We start from the raw sequence: 8,311 nt of genomic DNA, 5'->3' as shown, positions 1-8,311 counted from the left end.
ATCTATCCCTCCATCCCTCCCTCCATCCCCAGCACTCCCTCCCTGACTGAGCTTCGCTGTCCGGCTGCGCCGAAACCCAGCTGGGGGGGCTTGGTCCTGGGTTTCCCCAGGCTCGTCCTGCCCCGGCGGCTCGGCTGAAGGAAACGAAAGGCAATGGGTTTTGCATGTTTTCTGGCATGAATTAAAACACTTAACTTGTGTATGTGTGAGTGTAAGTTTGTTTGTTCTAGCGTTTGTGTAACCGTTAGCAACAGGTCTTGGCCCAACGGATTGATCCATCAAGGTTTTCATCTTGCCTCGGTGAAGACTTGGCTTTGAGAAATACTAACTGTCCTTGTCTCACCCCTTCTCCCACCTCGCCCTCCCCTTCCCAGTATGACCAGAAGAATTTGAAAAATGTTTCTTTTTTTTTCTCCTCTCCAAGTACGATGCACTGGGTTTCTGTTCTCATCCATTCTTCTCTGGTTTTAAAGTCAGGGTTATTATATTTTTTTTTCTTCTTCAAACTTCTATATATAGAATGGCTGTAAAATATCTAACTTTTTTTTTCCACATCCTTCTGATTGGAGAGCATCCAGTCCTGCCAAATAATCAGTCATCCTTATGGGAATACCGAACAAAAAAAAAGTTACGAGTATTTTTGTACCATGTGTAATAAGGAAATATTTATGCATCATAAAGAATTTCTTGTGTGTTTGTGTGCAATTAATTATTATTATTATTGAAGAGAAATTGTAATCCTGTAAGATAAGTTAATGTTTAGTTAAAAGCTTGAAAGAGAAGGGTTGTCTTCTGTAACAATGATTCAGTCAGGCATAGTAAACAAGAAATTGTGCAATTTTTGTTTTAGCATCTTATTGCTTGGTATTGAAGTGCTTTAAGTATTATATGACCATGGCTGTCTCGCTTGTACTAAAAGATTTGAGAACTGATCCTATGAGAATGTGAAACTGGATAATATATGAAATGCAACAAAAAAAAAATATATATACCCAGAGGCTGCTGTGACTCTTTTTCTGTGGTCTGTTGTGTTTTGTTCTGGGGCTGGGTTGGGATGCTTCAGGCTCAGCGGTACCTGTGCTCCTTGCCTGGGTCCCCAGCCCTGCCTGGAGGGATGCAGGCTCGTCTGGGATGCTGCTGAAGACCAGGAGTGGGGTTGGGGCATCTTCCCCCCACGGCTAGGAGAAGGGCAAGTCCTTGCCTGCATGGATGTGTGTTGGAGGGACTGTTGATGCTGAGCTCTCCTGGAGGCCTCCCAGAGGGCAACTGTGAGCTTTTCTGGGTGTTTTTGTTTCCCCCCCCCCTCTCCGCCCCCAGTGCCTGTGGAGGCTGAGGGCCTCTCCTCCGTGCCAGCGCTGTTCCTCCCCGCCAGCGGTGCAGTGAGGAGAGATGGCCATAGAAGGCAAACGTCCTCTGCAGCTGCAGCATCGCCCCATGCCTGACCAGCTCCTCCTCCGGTGCAGGGCGCCCTGGCCGGGGCTGCTGACTCTTTTTGTGGCCTTATCTGTACCTGCTAAAACAGCCGTGGGAACTGCAGCCCTGGGGCAGGGGGTGGTTGTCCTGGCGGGATGAAAGCGGGGCTGGATGTTACAGCGGGAGCTGCCTGTAGATGCACTGGAGGCAGCTTGCTTAAATCCCCGGGGGGCGGGGGGGCCTGGGGGGTCTCCCCGCTGTGTCCTAAAGCCCTCCCATGCGGTTTCCCACCCCAGGGATCAGTGTTTTACTCCTTCCCCAGGGCTTCGAGGGCAGCGCTGAGCAAAGGCAAGGAACAGGGGAAAAAAAATAAGAAAAAGCAAAAGGCAGGTCTAAAAATAGCCCCGCTGGCCACCGTGCCTGGGAACGGGCTCGGATGAGCTCTGTCTCTCCGGGAAGTGACTCGCTGCGGGCTGCCCGAGCCAGAGCAGTGCTGCCAGCCCCTTCCCCCCGGGATCCCCCTGCCCACAGCCCAGGCAAAGCTTGCTCCTGCCTGTATCCCGGCTCCTGCCTGCATCCCAGCTCCTGCCTGAATCCCAGCTCCTGCTGGACCAGCTCTTCCCTGTCGGGTCCATCCTTATCTCGCAGCTCTGCTCACCTAAGCAGAAACACCCCGGAGAGCAGTCAGGGCCTGGTGATGGGAGCGTGCAAGGCTTTAAATTATAGAGGAGATTTAAAAAAAAAAAAAAAAAAGCCTTTAGCACATGCATTAACATGGCCAGGCAATGAATAATTTACGCCCGGCTCTATTAAGCTTTTACACTGGGACCCGCGCAGCACGGCTCGACCCGGAGCTAAAGTAGGTCACGTCTGCTCCGCGGGTCCCCGGGCGTCCCCCTCCCTGGCCGGTGGGAGCATGGCGCAGGTGTGCACGCACACGTGTCTGTGCGCTTGCTGCCTCCATCCATCCGCGTCTGCTCGTGCAGGTGTGCAATGCCCCTGCTCCTCCCGGGCGGCTCCCCCTTGTGTCCTACTCAAAGGGACACTCTCTGGGCAGCGATGTGGGGACAGGGAATGTCCCCAGCCTGTGGGTGGGATGGAGCTCCAGAGCGGAAAGCAGCTCCGGATGGGGCACAGCCTGATGGCAGCACTGGGAAAAAGGGCGCAGGTTGCTGGCACCCAGGTCCTTCGGTCCCTGGCGCTGCCTGGACCTGTTGGGCAGCGGCTGTAGGAGAAAGTGGCCAGAGAGGAGGTGGGCACGTTGGGGCTGGGAGAAGAAGGAATAGGGGAAAAAGGCTGGTTTTCGCACACTTTCATTTTACATTTTACTGGACACCCCCCCCATTCTTTTCCTCATTTTGAAGGTAGGACAATAAATAAATAAATCTGGAGCTTTCGGACCATTTTCTCCCTAAAGCGCCTTGCTCCATCATGGTGTGTCGTCCAGGCACTGCAGCAAGGAGCACTTTGGAAATAGAAAATCCAGCTGCTCTGATGCAGAAAGGCCTCTCGGCACAGCTGTGCTGGACAAGCTGCCGTGGACCTGGCCCGGGCCCCCATTTGAACTTGACTAGACAAGCTTGCAGCAGGCCAGGGCGTCTTCAGGGAAGCCAGTGGGAAGCCCAGGTGCAAAACTCAGTCCCTGCTTGAAACCAGAGGCGTAGGAAAGGAGACAGGTCATTTAACACCTGCATTCATCCAGGGACCTGCTGGTCGCAAAGGAATGCAGAGCTCCTGTCTCCAAGCTTAGGAGTACCTCGCAGCACTGATGCTCTCCTTGTGGTCCTGCATACCTTTGCCAATGATTAAGGGTATCCAGATGCAGCCCAGTCATGCAGGTTGCATGATCTGGTACCTTCAGCCCATTCTTGTGGCAAATGCTGATGAAGAGTGATTCAAACAGCTTCTGCAAAGGCTCAGAATGGCTCCTGCAAACCCCAGCAACTTCCATCTGCTGGTCTGCACCGGCAGCACAGGGAGAAGAGCCTCTGTCGCCATCTCCTTTCCCCAAGGCATCCCTCCTCGCTTGGGCTGAAGCCTTTCATTGTTGAAGACCATTTTGACCTCCCGCTGGAGGACAACTCTCGTGAGTCTCCAAGGACAGGGGCAGGGTTGTCTCCAAACCTGAGCTCTGCCTTCAGTGCTGTTTCTCCATCTTTATTTCCAGTCCTGTTGGTGGCCTCCTTCCTGCAGTTAAACTCTACCCAGCTGGTCAGAAAGCCAAACTCCATGGGACCACTGATGTCCTCCCAGTTGTTCATACGTTTGGCAGACATCAACCGCCACCACCATGAGGAGATGTCTCAGATGGCCCCAGATCCATGCTGCATCAGGAACCGCCAAAATTTCTGGCTTTAGCAGCTACTGCTCCCAGCTGACTTCCAAGAAGCTGCAGCTCACATAATGTTGCTGGGATTTCCCTGGCAAATGTGCGTGGACCAGCCCTGTGCAGATGAGGAGCAAGTCTGCTGTGGCCAGGGATCATCACATGTACTGGCTCTGTGGAGCCCCAGCCCGGCCGCGGCATGTGGCCAAATGAATGGCCAAGCTGCTTGATTACGGATGAACTTGGTAGGACACCTCTGGAAGAGGCAGGCTTGGCTGGCGGGTGTACAAGTAGGCTTACCCAGGCCTGAAACATCACCGGGAGGGCAGAAAGAGCTGGGAAATGATGGAGAACAAGCAGGGAGGACAGAGCACACTGTCTGCTCCCCATCTTCTGTTTCCTTATTGCAGAATGGCCCCTCCCGTGAGTTTTTCTTACCTGCTGGGCTCAGATATCACCACACTGTCTTACAGCTCCAAAAATACCTTTGCTATCCCCCTGTCAACCACCCACTTAAATTATTCCTCAACCCAGCAAGAAGTCTGTAGAGACTTGGAAACAGCATACCAAAACCCCAAACAGCGAGCACAGAAAGACACAGGTGATACATAAGAGACTGCACAGGGGTCATAAAAGTTTGTAGAGACAAAATACGCCCTGCACAATATCTGCTGTTGAAAGGCGAGAGGTACCCAACCCACCCCCAAAGCGATGGATCACAGCCCAGAGGGGCTTTGGGAGTCAAGGTGCTGCTGCGATGGGATCCTGCACAAAAGTCTGTAATAGCGTAATGGCAAGCGGGTGGCTGGAGGGTTATTGGTTACAGGAGTTACCTCCATCCTGATTCAAAAATACGTGGGATTGGGTCAGACCCTCAAAGAATAAAAGCTGCTCTGACCCAGTAAGGCTTTACATGGCTTTGTTATTTCCGATGGTGTGATGGGAAAGGTCCTCCCGGTCTGCGTCGAGTCACGGTGCGTTAGTGAGATGCACAGTACAGTGGGAAAGCCAGGAGGTGGCATCCGAGACCTGAGCACACAAAACCAGGACACTCCCAAGCAGGAGCTTAACAGGAGGTTGCAGCTTGGGACAGTGGAGAAAACATGCATGGATTTTGTCCCGCACCTTCCTCTCCTCCTTGGGCTGAGGAGAGCGTAGGTACTTTAGACAAAGAATCTCTGTATTAAGTTAATAGACGAAAATCTTTTTACTTTTCTGGTCAGCTATAGCATTGTTACCAAAAATACACTGAATGTCAGAGGGCTTGCTGGGGAGGGGTGCCCATAGCCCAACCTGTCTGTGGTGGGACCATCACCAGCACTGACTCAGGCCAGTCGGGGCTCGGTCCAGCTGAGCCTGGGAAACCCCTGAGGCTGAAGGACTCCCTCTTCTGGGTGCCTCTGCCAATGCGTAGCTTCTGGCATTACTCATTTAACTAAGAAAGAAGAAAATATATCAGTTCTTACCTGATGACATAGCAATGACACATTCAGCTCTTTACTAGGCATGGGGCAGAGGGAGCCACCCAGGCTTGGCAGCGGGCTACTTGGTCCAGCTCTTTTTTGCAAGTGAGGTTGAGGATTGAGATGGCCAGGAGCATCACTCTCTACAACTACCTGAAAGGAGGCTGTAGCGAGGTGGGGGTCGGTCTCTTCTCCCAAGTAACTGGCGAAAGGACGAGAGGAAATGGCCTCAAGTTGCGCCAGGGGAGGTTTAGATTGGATGTAAGGAAAAATTTCTTTACTGAAAGAGTAGTTAAACATTGGAACAGGCTGCCCAGGGAAGTGGTTGAGGCACCATCCCTGGAAGTATTTAAAAGACGGGTAGATGAGGCGCTTAGGGACATGGTTTAGTGGGCATGGTGTTGTTGGGTTGACGGTTGGACTCGATGATCTTGGAGGTCTCTTCCAACCTTAATGATTCTATGATTCTATGATCACCACCACCCTACGATGGCGTTGGGTCAGACAGCAGATGGCACTAGGAGATCAGCTCAGGAAGGACTGAGCAAGTCGGGATGCCTGGAGGGAGCAGAGGCCACCGCTGGACTTGCAGATCTCGGCCCAGCACGGACTGTATAGCTGCTGGGCAGGAGACCAAGAGGAAAGAAACAGCTGCAGCAGCCCAGGCCCCTGGGAAAGGGAAAGCAAGGAAACACCAGCCCCTGACAAAAACCTAGAAGTATCTCCAAATACATCCAAAATGTTCTGCTCCCTTGGTCTGGGGCACTCAAAACAGGAGAAATCCCAGCTTTTCCTCTGCAATGCGGATGGATTGGAATCTCCAGGGTGTTTGTCCTGCTACAGGAATCCACTGCTCTCCCCTTCCCACACCCTCTAGGCACGGCAGCCCAAGCACACTTCATCTGGTGGGCTTCATCCGCTGGGCTTCAGCCAGTGGGCTTCACCTGCTGGGCTTCATTGTGATTGACGCCCTCCCTTCATCCTCCTCGGGGTTACAGGAGTGAGTGGGAACTCCTGAACCTCTGCTGGGGACCAAATCTCCATGCTGCTCACCCAGGAGTTTCAACAGGCAAAGGGAGGATGCTAGCTTGTGCCAACGTGTCAAATCAAATGGCTGGTGCAGCAACTACTGACTTTCAGGGCATGCTGGTATACCAATACCAATGTATTTTCACCTGCCCTTTGTCCTCTTGCTGTCTTTGGCATCCTGCTGAGGACTGGGTTGGTTGCTCAAGAGTCTGTGGGTGACAGCATGGTCCCCCTCCTGCTCTCTTGGTGAGATGGGTATCTGCTGTCCTCCTCAGGGGCTTTCCCTTCTCTGCTGGCAAAGACAGCAAAGACATTCCTCTGTCTACCACCAACGGTGGGTTGAGCTCATGCAGGGTGTGCTGGAGTTTCTCAGATCTGCCAGCCCCACCAGAAGGCAGACAGGGTCTGATCTGAAAGGCTCTCATGGGACCTGCCAGCCTTAGGGACTGGTGCTGGGGGATCATGAGCAAGGCCTCAGTCTGTGCTACCGCCTGTTGGGTGTTTCCAGCTTGGAAATCACGGATGCTGACAACAAGTGCTGGAAGTCCTCCTGCAACTGGAGGTTCTGGATATTTCCCCAAGGCAGCGGGAGAGAAGCTGTGCACAGAGGTCTGGACTGCGGTACTTAGTGCTGCCTCCCTGGAGGTGGTACAGAGTTGTCCTGCATGGAGAAAGCACTTACATCTTAGGGTTGTCATTACTTTCAGGCCATATGACTTGCATATGGCCTTCTGGGAGAGAAAGCTGATGGGAATGAGTGAGCTCCAAAGGGGTTTTGGCAGAAGAGCCTGAGCCTTGCAAATGGCTGGGAGAGGCTGTCGGCTCTGCTCTGTCCACAGCATTCCTGATTTCAACCTGAGCTGGATCATGCCCTGCTTCCGCCAGCAAGAAGCATCATCACTACCCAGCTGCAGGAAGACCAAGTAGCTGCCACCTCTTCCCTGCCAGAGGCCAGGGGCTGGTTCATCTCTGCCAATACTCCCAGGAGGTCTGTGCGCTGTGGGTGGCCACGTGTGGCATTTTACAAGGTGGCCACTGGCGCAGGTGGATGCCAACTGATTCATCCCAGCACCTTACCTTGGGAACAGGTTCTGCTAATGCAGACAGTCTGAGCCACAGGTGCCATCCTTGGCCAAAGTCAACAGCATTCAACACTGCTTCCGTGTGCTTGGCTCGATAGGGCGTCTGATGGGTTGATAGACAGCCTGATAAGACATCCCCGCATTGCAGGAAGCTTTGTGCCTTCAAAAACCTTTGTGCCTTCAAAAACCTTTGTGCCTTCACCCGCCTTCCTGCCAGTCACTTGCAGCCGGCGCGTTTGCTTTCCAAACCCAGACCTGGCTGCCATGAGGAAATACGGCTTCTGTGCCAGAGGACCACTTCCCGAAAAAGCAGGGGTGAATGGTAGGCAGTGGGACCTGGGTGGAAACGGCTCCCTGTGTGCATGTGGCCCTTGTGCTGTCCAGGAGATGCCTGTGGGTTTGGGAAGCAGGTATCACCCCCAGTGTCACCTTCACCTGGTGAAACGCACTCCAGCTCCCTGACCGGCTGTTGGGAACTGATCACCCCTGCAGAAGATCTCCACCGCTTTGTCTGTGAGGCCAGACGACTCAACAAAAACCTTTTGGTTTTCGTCCTCACTCTTGGATGAATGAGGACCAGTCATGATGAGGGCTTCACAGATGAAGCAGCTAAGACCTTTGGGAACGGGAATTGCTACCCAGCCTAATTGCCAGCTGCCATGCTTTCAGAAACACAGCCCGGGCTCAGAAAGGGTCTGGATGCCACAGTTACAATATTCGGCTATGCTGCTTCAGCTGTAACGTGTTTTTTTTTTTTTTTTTTCCAGCTATGCTAACTGGTCTATTTGCCTTTACCCACAAACTTATGTCTTTGAAAATAGAGCAAGTTGTTCCTCTAGAAACGAGCGCATTTATTAGCCTCACCACCACCACCCTGCAGCCTGCAGCTCAGTCTTTACAGGGATATTAATTAAGAAGAGCACCTCCAATCCCAGGGGCTTGTTTCTTCAAGAAAACCACTCCCAAACAAATCACCGACCGCAAGTCATGACTACGCT

This window comes from Pygoscelis adeliae, unplaced genomic scaffold (genome assembly GCF_000699105.1).
Source record: "Pygoscelis adeliae isolate BGI_AS28 unplaced genomic scaffold, ASM69910v1 Scaffold365, whole genome shotgun sequence".
NCBI classification, from domain to species: domain Eukaryota; kingdom Metazoa; phylum Chordata; class Aves; order Sphenisciformes; family Spheniscidae; genus Pygoscelis; species Pygoscelis adeliae.
This window is presented reverse-complemented; position numbering follows the sequence as displayed.